The sequence below is a fragment of the Scyliorhinus torazame genome, chromosome 10 (assembly GCF_047496885.1).
Source record: "Scyliorhinus torazame isolate Kashiwa2021f chromosome 10, sScyTor2.1, whole genome shotgun sequence".
NCBI classification, from domain to species: Eukaryota; Metazoa; Chordata; class Chondrichthyes; order Carcharhiniformes; family Scyliorhinidae; genus Scyliorhinus; species Scyliorhinus torazame.
Genome location: NC_092716.1, coordinates 58590480 through 58604522, shown reverse-complemented (window position 1 = coordinate 58604522; position 14043 = coordinate 58590480).

Below are 14043 nucleotides of genomic sequence, written 5' to 3'. Positions count from 1 at the left end.
TAGAGATCATGGTTTTAGAAGATTCTGGCGAAGGAGCCTTGGTGAGTTGCTGCTATGCATCTTGTAGATGGCACACACTGCTGCCACTTTGTGCCTGTGGATGAAGGAATGGGTGTTGAAGGTGGTGGATGGGATGCCAATCAAGCCGGTTTCTTCATCCTGAATGGTATTAAGCCTCTGGAGTGTTGATGGAGCTGCACTCATCAAGGCAAGTGGAGACAATTCCATCACAGTCCTGACTTGTGTCTTGTAATAATAATAATAATCGCTTATTGTCACAAGTAGGCTTCGATGAAGTTACTGTGAAAAGCCCCTAGTCGCCACATTCCAGCAGCTGTTCGGGGAAGCCGGTACGGGAATTGAACCCGCGCTGCTGGTGTTGTTCTACATTACAAGCCAGCTGTTTAGCCCACTGTGCTAAACCAGATGACGGACAGGTTTTGGGGTCAAGAGATGAGTTACTCTCTGCAGAATTCCCAGCCGCTGACATGCTCTTGTAGCTACAGTATTTATATGACTGATCCAGTTCAGTTTCTGATCAATGGTAACCCTCCGGTGAGGTTTTCAGTGATGGTAATGCCTTCAATTATCAAGGACAAATGGTTCAATTCGCTATTGCTGGAAATGGCCATTGCCTGGCAGTTCTGTGGCGCAAAGGTCACTCTCAACTTATTAGCCCAAACCTGAATGTTTTCCAGGTCTTGCGGCATATGGGCCCAGGTTGCTTCATGTTGATAATCAGACATCTGAACTGAAAAACAGATAAAGCTATAGTAGGTACCAAACATGTACAGGGACAGCGAACACAAAGAGGGAACAAGAATAAGAGGCAAAGGGTGTAATAGGGTGGGTGGAAGTAGGAGAGATTAAATGACAAAAAGGATGATGATAATGAGATAAGCAAAGAAAGAGATTGGTTTCGAGGCTGTATAAATGAGAACAGCAGAATCTTTACCAATAGCTGCTGTCTAAAAACAATGCATCAAAATGCAAGAAATAAAATAAAGAAAAGGGGAAAACGTTCTGATCTGAAATTGTTGAACTGAATTTTGAGTCTGAGGGCTGTGAATTGCTTCATTGAAAGAGGAATCTTTTGTTGTTCCTGGGAACAGGAAGTAAGGTGGGTGGGGAAGCTTAACTGAGAAGGAGACTAAAAATGATGTCAGTTTGAACTTTTACAATTAAATTAAGGGACATTTGAAGGCATGTCGAGCTTCCTGACAGCAAGTTCATCGGCTTGTCATACATGTTCATAGGCCAACTCGACTGAACTGAGTTCCACTTCCCACTTAAGTTATCGGTGAGTGAGCAATATGTGCCTTCAGCTTTATGGCTGCAGCAGGTGAGATGGTCAACTTGCTGAAGTTGGAGTGAGTAGTCACTGTTTTTCTTTCCCTCTTTGAATATCATTGTTCAAGGAGACAATGGTTAGATAATAGCAGCCTAAGAGGTGTGGGGCAGGATAGCTGACCGAGGGAGGGAGCAGGTCTGGGGCAGGGTTGGAGTCAGGGAAGGAAGATGAAGATGTAGGGACATGGAAAGGAGCGTCCAGGGTGGGCACGGGGACAGTAACGGGTGTAAGTTCAGAGGTTGGGAGGAGGTATGCGGGGGATGATGAATATTGGCTCAAGGGTAATAGGGAGAAGTCCAAAGGTATAAGAGGGGAGATTAATGGTTATAATGGGTGGGTTAAGGGTGATGGCAAATATTGGTGGGTGAGGGAGAGGGGGAGGTGGGTAAGAACAATGTGGCTGGTTTAGAACCTCGAGAGTCCCAGGTAGATAGTCATGGCTGATAATGGGGTGGGTGGTATGTCTATGATTGGCAAGGCTAGGATTTCCAGAATGTGTCTTGAGGATGATGGAGGGAAGCCCTATAGCATTTGAGGAAGGGTGCGTAGAAAAGGCTTTTGTTACCATGATCAATGCTGCAGTCTCCATACTCATGGAAGTATGAATGAGAAGAGAACTCATCTGTGGTCCTCCAGGATGTGCCTCACCACACTAAGGTGAGTGAGGACATAGGTGGAGTGTTGACACCTGTCATGATATGCAGACTTGCAGATAATGATATACAGACAGGCACGGACATGCAGCTAATGAACACAGAGAACAGGACATGACCAATGAGCAGGCAGGACACTCAGGGGTGGTATCTCACTATAAAAGGCACGAGGCACTCACGCTCCGCCTCTTTCCACTGATGAACACCTACAGAGTGAGTCAAGGTGTATGTACAGTATTACACCTCCAGCACGTGGCTAAGAGCTAGTCTGGTTCAGTCAGATAGAGTAACCACACTTAGGTTAGCAGAGAGTCAAACTCATTGACAACTGTGCTAACTGTGCTACTGGTTCAATAAATCAGATTGAACTAACTTCAAGGTCTGGAGTATCTTTTGGTTAAAGCTGCATCCAGTTGCAGCCTGTGTTATCCCAGAGTACATAACACATCATGCTACCAGGAGACTGAGGTGGTTTACCTCAGTCCGTTCTGTGACGACCAGCAAATGTATCCCGGCACCATGGAGAAGATTCAGGCTCCTCACCAGCTCAGGACCTCCGGCAATCTCAGTGCCAACTGGCGGACATTCAAGCAAAAGGTTCTGCTGTACATCGAAGCTTCAGACCTCGTGGGTGCATCTGATGCAAGGAAGATCGCGCTTCTCCTCTCAACAGCGGGTGATCAAGCCATCAAACTCTTCAACTCTTTTCACTTCACCGAAGGCCAGGACAAGACAAAGTTTCAGACCATCCTGGACAAGTTTGACAGTCACTGTGAAGTGGACACCAATGAAATCTTCGAGTGCTACATATTCAAACAGCGTCTACAAGGTAACGATGAATCTTTCAACTCCTTCTTAACTAACCTCCGCCTGCTAGTGCTGTCCTGCAACTTTGGTGATATTGCTGACTCCATGATCCACCAAATCGTTTTTAGAGTTCACTCTGATCCTCTGAGACAGCAGCTATAGAAAATCAAGCATATGACCCTGCCAGTCGCGATTGAAACGTGCACAGTGCATGAGCACGCCAAAAATCGCTATGCCCAGTACAAATCGGTTGAAAATGAGAAACATGCCTCCCAAAAGGCAGAGAGCGTGCAGGCCATCTCCCGGATGCAGCACCTCAGCATTGATGAAAGCAGCCATTTTGCGAGCTTTTCCCGGGGCCCCAAGCATGCGCGAAGCGAACGGGATAACGAAGCGGCCGACACCCGCACTGCGCATGTGCGGCGACGCGCGGAGCGTCAGGACGCCGACATCATGACGTGCTCGAACTGTGGCAACGCCCACTCAAAGAAACACTGCCCTGCAAGAGGCAGGCGATGTTTAAACTGCGGGAAGCCTGGACACTATGCAGCCTTGTGCAGGTCTGCACCACCAGTCAGGGGCCAGCGCTCCCAATTCCGACGACGGCGCGTTCAGAGTGTGCAACAACAATTACAGGGTTCTGATCCTGGCAGCACAACGGATCCAGAGGAAGAATGCCTGGACTCCGCCTACTGTGTGGGCATCATTACCAAATGTGAATATGCCACATCCAACTCATCACAAATTCAATCCATCCTCGCTGTGGATTATGAGGATGAATGGCGTGTGGTGATGCAGGTCAACCACTGCCCCATCCAGTTTAAGCTGGACACAGGTGCTTCTGCCAACCTCCTCTCACAGGCAGATTCAAGAAGTTCCCCAAGGTCCTTCCAGCAGCCTGCAGGCTCCTGGACTACATCGGACATGCCATCACGGCACTGGGATCCTGCCATCTACTCGTCTCCAACCGGAGCACCCATGCACGGTTACGTTTTGAAATTGTCAAGCCAGACAATTTGCACTGAGTGCTGAATTTGGTGCATTTGAGTGCTATAGTGAGAGTTTGGTGATTGAGGGAGTATAAGGCTTCATTTTTATCTAAAGTCTAGTCTTTCTTTTATTTAGTCAATTAACTTAAAAGTTGCTGTTTGGTTTAGGAGAAGGTGAATTTTCAATCAGCTTTAAACAAAGGTTCTACTAGTAGGTACTTGCAGCTTGAGCTTGTTAATTAGTTAATTGGATTAGGCCAGTTTTCAGAGGCTAGATTCACAGTATAAAAGTGATCCACCTACAGTGCAGACTTTGTTTGCACTGAGTGCTGAATTTGGTGCATTTGAGTGCTATAGTGAGAGTTTGGTGACTGAGGGAGTGCTGAATTTGGTGCATTTGAGTGCTATAGTGAGAGTTTGGTGACTGAGGGAGTGCTGAATTTGGTGCATTTGAGTGCTATAGTGAGAGTTTGGTGACTGAGGGAGTGCTGAATTTGGTGCATTTGAGTGCTATAGTGAGAGTTTGGTGACTGAGGGAGTTAGGTGAGGAGGGAGTAAGGTGCTCCTTTCATTTCGTTTCCTACGTTTCCGCAAAGAGTGAGAAGAGAGCCAGGAGTTTACAAAGAGTGCAGCTGACTGGAAGCAGAGTCGGAGGGCGGAGGTCCAGTTGGTCCACAGGGCTGCTATATTCTGTAAGGTAAGAGGGGATGGAGGCTAGGCCAGTTGCATGTTCCTCCTGCAAGATGTGGGTGGTGAGGGATACCACCGGTGTCCCCACTGACTCTACCTGCGGGAAGTGCACCCAACTCCAGCTCCTCAAAGACCGTGTTAGGGAACTGGAGCTGAGGCTGGATGAACTTCGGATCATTCGGGAGGCAGAGGGGGTGATAGAGAAGAGTTACAGGGAGGTAACCACACCCAAGGTACAGGACAAGAATAGCTGGGTTAGTCAGGGGAAAGAAAACAAACAAGCAAACAGTGCAGGGATCCTTCATGGCCGTTCCCCTTCAAAACAAGTATACCATTTTGGATGCTGTTGGGGGGAGGGTGACCTACCGGGGGAAGGCCCTAGCGGCCAGGTCTCTGGAACTGAGTCTGGCTCTGGTGCTCAGAAGGGAAGGGGGGAGGATAGAAAAGCAATAGTAGTAGGAGATTCAATGGTTAGGGGAATAGATAGGGGATTTTGTGGTCGCGAGCGAGGCTCCCGGAAGGTATGTTGCCTCCCGGGTGCCAGGGCCAGGGATGTCTCGGATCGTGTCTTCGGGATCCTTAAGGGGGAGGGGGAGCAGCCAGAAGTCGTGGTGCACATTGGTACCAACGACGTAGGCAGGAAAAGGGGTATGGAGGTAATAAACGAGTTTAGGGAGTTAGGCTGGAAGTTAAAAGCCAGGACAGACAGAGTTGTCATCTCTGGTTTGTTGCCGGTGCCACGTGATAGTGAGGCTAGGAATTGGGAGAGAGTGCAGCTGAACATGTGGCTGCAGGAATGGTGTAGGAGGGAGGGCTTCAGGTATTTGGATAATTGGAGCGCATTCTGGGGAAGGTGGGACCTGTACAAGCAGGACGGGTTGCATCTGAACCAGAGGGGCACCAATATCTTGGGAGGGAGGTTTTCTAGTACTCTTCGGGAGGGTTTAAACTAATTTGGCAGGGGAATGGGAACCGGATTTGTAGTCCAGCAACTAAGGTAGCCGATATTCAGGACGCCAAAGCGTGTAGTAAGGCAATGGGGAAGGGAACTCTGACAAAGGAGAGTACTTACAGGCACGGAGATGGGTTGAAGTGTGTATACTTCAACGCAAGAAGCATCAGGAATAAGGTGGGTGAACTTAAGGCATGTATCGGTACTTGGGACTACGATGTGGTGGCCATCACGGAAACTTGGATAGAAGAGGGGCAGAAATGGTTGTTGGAGGTCCCTGATTATAGATGTTTCAATAAGATTAGGGAGGGTGGTAAAAGAGGTGGGGGGGGGGTGGTATTGTTAATTAGAGATAGAAAAACAGCTGTAGAAAGGCAGTTCGAGGAGTATCTGCCTACTGAGGTAGTATGGGTTGAAGTCAGAAATAGGAAAGGAGCAGTCACCTTGTTAGGAGTTTTCTATAGGCCCCCCAATAGTAGCAGAGATGTGGAGGAACGGATTGGGAAACAGATTTTGGAAAGGTGCAGAAATCACAGGGTAGTAGTCATGGGTGACTTTAACTTCCCAAACATTAGACCATAAGACCATAAGACATAGGAGCGGAAGTAAGGCCATTCGGCCCGTCGAGTCCACTCCACCATTCAATCATGGCTGATTGCAACTCCATTTACCCGCTCTCTCCATAGCCCTTAATTCCTCGAGAAATCAAGAATTTATCAACTTCTGTCTTAAAGACACTCAACGTCCCGGCCTCCACCGCCCTCTGTGGCAATGAATTCCACAGACCCACCACTCTCTGGCTGAAGAAATTGAGTGGAAACTCTTTAGATCAAATAGTTTGGATGGGATGATGTTTGTGCAGTGTGTCCAGGAAGCTTTTCTAACACAGTATGTAGATTGTCCGTCCAGAGGAGAGGCAATATTGGATTTGCTACTTGGTAATGAACCAGGGCAAGTGATAGATTTGTTAGTGGGGGAGCATTTTGGAGATAGTGACCACAATTCTGTGACTTTCACTTTAGTAATGGAGAGGGATAGGTGCGTGCAACAGGGTAAGGTTTACAATTGAGGGAAGGGTAAATACGATGTTGTCAGACAAGAATTGAAGTGCATAAGTTGGGAACATATGCTGTCAAGGAAGGACACAAGTGAAATGTGGAACTTGTTCAAGGAACAGGTACTACGTGTCCTTGATATGTATGTCCCTGTCAGGCAGGGAAGAGATGGTCGAGTGAGGGAACCATGGTTGACAAGAGAGGTTGAATGTCTTGTTAAGAGGAAAAAGGAGACTTATGTAAGGCTGATGAAACAGGTTCAGACAGGGCGTTGGAGGGATACAAGATAGCCAGGAGGGAACTGAAGGGATTAGGAGAGCTAAGAGAGGGCATGAGCATTCTTTGGTGGGTAGGATCAAGGTAAACCCCAAGGCCCTTTACACATATGTGAGAAATATGAGAATGACTAGAGCGAGGGTAGGTCCGATCAAGGACAGTAGCGGGAGATTGTGTATTGAGTCTGAAGAGATAGGAGAGGTCTTGAACGAGTACTTTTCTTCTGTATTTACAAATGAGAGGGGCCATATTGTTGGAGAGGACAGTGTGAAACAGACTGGTAAGCTCGAGGAAATATTTGTTAGGAAGGAAGCTGTGTTGGGCATTTTGAAAAACTTGAGGATAGACAATTCCCCCGGGCCTGATGGGATATATCCAAGGATTCTATGGGAAGCAAGAGATTAAATTGCAGAGCCGTTGTCAATGATCTTTTCGTCCTCACTGTCAACAGGGGTGGTACCAGGGGATTGGAGAATAGCCAATGTCGTGCCCCTGTTCAAAAAAGGGTCTAGGAATAACCCTGGGAATTACAGGCCAGTTAGTCTTACTTCGGTGGTAGGCAAAGTAATGAAAAGGGTACTGAAGGATAGGATTTCTGAGCATCTGGAAAGACACTGCTTGATTAGGGATAGTCAGCACGGATTTTTGAGGAGTAGGTCTTGCCTTACAAGTCTTATTGAATTCTTTGAGGAGGTGACCAAGCATGTGGAGGAAGGTAAAGCAGTGGATGTAGTGTACATGGATTTTAGTAAGGCATTTGATAAGGTTCCTCATGGTAGGCTTCTGCAGAAAGTAAGGAGGCATGGGATAGTGGGAAATTTGGCCAGTTGGATAAAGAACTGGCTAACCGATAAAAGTCAGAGAGTGGTGGTGGATGGCAAATATTCAGCCTGGATCCCAGTTACCAGTGGCGTACCGCAGGGTTCAGTTCTGGGTCCTCTGCTGTTTGTTATTTTCATTAATGACTTGGATGAGGGAGTTGAAGGGTGGGTGAGTAAATTTGCAGACGATACGAAGATTGGTGGAGTTGTGGATAGTGAGATGTGTGATAGGGCTGTTGTCGGCTGCAAAGAGACATAGATAGGATGCAGAGCTGGGCTGAGAAGTGGCAGATGGATTTTAACCCTGAAAAGTGTGAGGTTGTCCATTTTGGAAGGACAAATATGAATGCGGAATACAGGGTTAACAGTAGAGTTCTTGGCAATGTGGAGGAGCAGAGAGATCTTGGGGTCTATGTTCATACATCTTTGAAAGTTGCCACTCAAGTGGATAGAGCTGTGAAGAAGGCCTATGGTGTGCTAGCGTTCATTAACAGAGGGATTGAATTTAAGAGCAGTGAGGTGATGATGCAGCTGTACAAAACTTTGGTAAGGCCACATTTGGAGTACTGTGTACAGTTCTGGTCGCCTCATTTTAGGAAGGATGTGGAAGCTTTGGAAAAGGTGCAAAGGAGATTTACCAGGATGTTGCCTGGAATGGAGAGGTCCTACGAGGAAAGGTTGAGGGTGCTAGGCCTTTTCTCATTAGAACGGAGAAGGATGAGGGGCGACTTGATAGAGGTTTATAAGATGATCAGGAGAATAGATAGAGTAGACAGTCAGAGACTTTTTCCCCGGGTGGAATAAACCATTACAAGAGGACATAAATTTAAGGTGAATGGTGGAAGATATAGGGGGGATGTCAGAGGTAGGTTCTTTGCCCAGAGAGTAGTGGGGGCATGGAATGCACTGCCTGTGGAAGTAGTTGAGTCGGAAACATTAGGGACCTTCAAGCAGCTATTGGATAGGTACATGGATTACGGTAAAATGATATAGTGTAGATTTATTTGTTCTTAAGGGCAGCACGGTAGCATTGTGGATAGCACAATTGCTTTACAGCTCCAGGGTCCCAGGTTCGATTCCGGCTTGGGTCACTGTCTGTGCGGAGTCTGCACATCCTCCCCGTGTGTGCGTGGGTTTCCTCCGGGTGCTCCGGTTTCCTCCCACAGTCCAAAGATGTGCAGGTTAGGTGGATTGGCCATGAGAAATTGCCCTTAGTGTCAAAAATTGCCCTTAGTGTTGGGTGGAGGTGTTGACCTTGGGTAGGGTGCTCTTTCCAAGACCCGGTGCAGACTCAGTGGGCCGAATGGCCTCCTTCTGCACTGCAAATTCAATGATAATCTATGATTAATCTAGGACAAAGGTTTAGCCCAACATTGTGGGCCGAAGGGCCTGTTCTGTGCTGTATTTTTCTATGTTCTATCAACTAGATAGGGCATCCCTCCTTGGCGCGCATGCCTGCAAGCAGCTGAACCTGGTGCAGCGAGTTTACACAACGACATCCTCCAATGTGGATTTTCAGGCCAGCATTGACGACATCCTCGCTCAGTATCCGGATATGTTCGACGGGATGGGCACGCTGCCATATCGATACAAGATTCTGCTACGAGCTGATGTCAAGCCAGTGGTCCACACACCACGCCGGGTCCCGGCTCTGCTGAGGGAGCACCTGAAGGCACAGCTCAAGGATCTTCAGCAACAGGGCATCATTTCCAAGGTAACCGAACCGACTGACTGGGTCAGCTCGATGGTAGTGTTGGAAAGCCTTTGGGAGATCTGCGCATCTGCATTGATCCCAAGGATGTCAATAAGAATATAATGCGTGAACACTACCCCATCCCAAAGCGGGAGGAACTCACCAGTGTGATGGCACACGCAAGTTTTTTCATCAAGTTAGATGCGTCACATGGATTTTGGCAAATCCAGCTGGTGGCATCCAGCAGAAGGCTCTGCACCTTCAACACACTGACATAGATACTGCTATAATCGCATGCCGTTTGGCATTGTCTCAGCATCGGAGATCTTCCATCGCATCATGGAGCAGATGATGGAGGGTATTGAAGGGGTTCGTGTGTACGTGGACGACATCATCATATGGTACACGACCCCTGAAGAGCATGTTTGCCGTCTCCAGCAGGTATTCCGCCGTGTCCATGCCTATGGCCTGAAGCTGAATAGGTCGAAATGTTGCTTTGGCATGTGAACACTCAAGTTCCTACGTGATCAGATCTCTCAGCAGGGCATGCGCCCGGACACAGACTAGGTCAAGGCCATCGAAGCCATGAAAGTCCCTGAAGACAAGAAGGTGGTGTTGCGCTTCCTGGGCATGGTCAATTTTCTGGGCAAGTTCATCCCAAACATGGCCTCACACACCACAGCCCTACGAAACCTGGTGAAAAAGTCCACTGCATTTGAATGTAAGGCAGCACATCAGGCAGAGTAGTTGGAGCTGAAAGCCAAGCTCACCACTGCACCCGTCTTGGCATTTTTCGACCCAGACAGGGAGACAAAGATCTCAACAGATGCGAGCCAGGATGGCATTGGTGCGGTGCTGCTTCAACACGATGACACTTCATCCTGGGCACCGGTAGCCTACCACCCACCGAAACAAGGTATGCGCAAATAGAGATGGAATGCTTAGGTCTTCTCACTGGCATTCTCACGTTTCACGACTATGTCTACGGCCTGCCGACATTCACTGTCGAGACGGATCATAGGCCTCTGGTCCACAAGGACCTGAACGACATGACGCCTCGGTTGCAGCGTATCCTCCTCAAACTCAGAAGGTACGATTTTGACTTAGTGTACACACCTGGCAAGGAGCTCATCATCGCTGATGCAGTGTCCCGCTCCATCACCTTGCCTAGTGAACCGCTGGAAATCATCCAGCAGATTGAATCACAGGTGCAGCTGTGTGCTAGCACCCTCCCGGCATCTGATGTGAAGGTGGTTCGTATCCGCGAGGAGACAGCCAAAGACCCCCTCTTGCAGCGTGTCATGCGCCACCTCGCCAATGGCTGGCAGAAAGGGAAGTGCCCTCAATTGTACAATGTAAAGGACGACCTGACGGTGATTGATGGTATCCTCCTCAAGCTGGACTGGATTGTCATTCCACTCAGTCCCCAGAGCTTGGTGCTCCGCCAAATCAATGAGAGACACCTGGGCATCGAGAAGTGCAGACGCAGAGCCAGGCAGGCTGTCTACTGGCCCGGTATTAGCCAGGACATCTCGAACATGGTCCTCAACTGTGCGACCTGGCAATGCTTCCAGCCAGCGCAGAGCAAGGAGACGCTCCAGCAGAATGCAATCGAGACCTCCCCGTGGTCCAAGATTGGCATCGACCTATTTCATGCGAATGGTCGTGACTACGTGTTGATTATTGTCTATTTCTCCAACTACCCTGAAGTTGTGAAGCTCTCAGACCGCACATCTCAGACCGTCATCAAGGCCTGTAAGGAGACGTTCACTCCTTGTCATGAGTGACAATGGCCCGTGCTTCAACAGCCACGAGTGGTCTATGTTTGCCAAGATGTGTAGATGCCGGCGTTGGACTGGGGTGAGCACAGTACGAAGTCTTACAACACCAGGTTAAAGTCCAACAGGTTTGTTTCAATGTCACTAGCTTTCGGAGCGCTGCTCCTTCCTCAGGTGAATGAAGAGGTCTGTTCCAGAAACACATATATAGACAAATTCAAAGATGCCAAACAATGCTAGGAATGCGAGCATTAGCAGGTGATTAAATCTTTACAGATCCAGAGATGGGGTAACCCCAGGTTAAAGAGGTGTGAATTGTATCAAGCCAGGACAGTTGGTAGGATTTCGCAGGCCAGATGGTGGGGGATGAATGTAATGTGACATGAATCCCAGGTCCCGGTTGAGGCCGCACTCATGTGTGCGGAACTTGGCTATAAGTTTCTGCTCGGCGATTCTGCGTTGTCGCGGGTCCTGAAGGCCGCCTTGGAGAACGCTTACCCGGAGATCAGAGGCTGAATGCCCTTGACTGCTGAAGTGTTCCCCGACTGGAAGGGAACATTCCTGCCTGGTGATTGTTGCGCGATGTCCGTTCATTCGTTGTCGCAGCGTCTGCATGGTCTCGCTAATGTACCACGCTTCGGGACATCCTTTCCTGCAGCGTATGAGGTAGACAACGTTGGCCGAGTCGCACGAGTATGTACCGCGTACCTGGTGGGTGGTGTTCTCACGTGTAATAGTGGTATCCATGTCGATGATCTGGCACGTCTTGCAGAGATTGCCATGACAGGGTTGTGTGGTGTCGTGGTCACTGTTCTGAAGACTGGGTAGTTTGCTGCAAACAATGGTTCGTTTGAGGTTGCGCGGTTGTTTGAAGGCAAGTAGTGGGGGGGTGGGGATGACCTTGGCAAGATGTTCATCGTCATCAATGACGTGTTGAAGGCTGTGAAGAAGATGACGTAGTTTCTCCGCTCCGGGGAAGTACTGGACGACGAAGGGTATTCTGTCGGTTGTGTCCCATGTTTGTCTTCTGAGGAGGTCGGTGCAGTTTTTCGCTGTGGCGCGTTGGAACTGTCGATCGATGAGTCGAGTGCCATATCCCGTTCGTACGAGGGCATCTTTCAACGTCTGTAGATGTCTGTTACGCTCCTCCTCGTCTGTTCCCTTCCAGTTGGGGAACACTTCAGCAGTCAAGGGCATTCAGCCTCTGATCTCCGGGTAAGCATTCTCCAAGGCGGCCTTCAGGACCCGCGACAACGCAGAATCGCCGAGCAGAAACTTATAGCCATGTTCCGCACACATGAGTGCGGCCTCAACCAGGACCTGGGATTCATGTCACATTACATTCATCCCCCACCATCTGGCCTGCGAAATCCTACCAACTGTCCTGGCTTGATACAATTCACACCTCTTTAACCTGGGGTTACCCCATCTCTGGATCTGTAAAGATTTAATCACCTGCTAATGCTCGCATTCCTAGCATTGTTTGGCATCTTTGAATTTGTCTATATTTGTGTTTCTGGAACAGACCTCTTCATTCACCTGAGGAAGGAGCAGCGCTCCGAAAGCTAGTGACATCGAAACAAACCTGTTGGACTTTAACCTGGTGTTGTAAGACTTCGTACTATGTTTGCCAAGTCATACCATTTCAAACATGTCACTTCCAGCCCACGTTATCTACAGTCCAATGGGAAGATTGAAAAAGGGGTGCATATTGTGAAACAGCTCATCTGTAAGGCCGCGGATTCTGCTTCTGACATCTACCTCGCGCTGCTTGCGTACAGGGCGACCCCACTGTCCACTGGCATGTCGCCGGCTCAACTCCTGATGAACAGAGACCTGCAGACGACACTTCCAGCCATACACTTGCCCAACCTGGATCACCTCCCAGTGCTGCAGAAGGTGCAGCAGCTCCGAAACCAGTAAAAGCAGGGTTATGATGTATGCCACCGATTTGCCCGTGTTATCCCCGGCAGACACTGTCAGGATCAAGATACCGGAAGGTGGCTGGGCTGCTCCAGCTGTCGTGTTCGACAGGCTGCACCCCGCTCGTCTGTTGTATGTATGGCTGATGGTTCTGTTGTGCGACGAAACAGACGAAACAAGGTTGCGTGCCCGCAATCGCTTTCTTCTCCGTTTCCGTCCATTGTTTTGCCACCTCCGGATACCTTGAACCACGAGGCCACCAGTCAGGCTTCCATCCCATCTGTCAAGGGGCCGTCGTCTCCACCACCACCTCTCCGGCGGTTGACAAGGATCAGACGCAAGCCCTAGAGACTGGACTTATGAACATTTGTTTTGTTTGCTATGTTCTGTTTTCTCACGTTAGACAGCTGTCTTTACATGTAAATACGTTCACATATGCCACCGCTTGTCAATATGTTAATATATGCCACCACATGTAAGTATGTTCCCATATGCCAACAAAACATTAAAAAAAACAGGGGAGATGTCAAGATATGCAGACAGGCAGCTAATGAACACAGAGAACAGGACATGACCAATGAGCAGGCAGGATACTCAGGGGTGGTATCTCACTATAAAAGGCACGAGACACTCACAATCCGCCTCTTTCCACTGATAAACACCTACAGTGAGTCAGGGTGTATGTACAGTATTACACTTCCAGTAAGTTGCTAAGAGCTAGTCAGGTTCAGTCAGACAGAGTAACCACACTTAGGTTAGCAGAGAGTCGAACTCATAGAGAACTGTGCTAACTGTACTACTGGTTCAATAAATCAGATTGAACTAACTTCAAGGTCTGGAGTATCTTTTGGTTAAAGCTGCATCCAGTTGCAGCCTGTGTTATCCCAGAGTACATAACACATCACCACCTATAGGGATTCTGCCAATTGGCTGAAATGCTCATGACCGGAAGGACAGTTTCAAAGAATATGTGTACTAAATGAATCAGTGCAATTTTCTCCCAGATCACCTCAGGCCAATATTAATGCTGGCTCCAGGCAACCCTGCACTTCTCG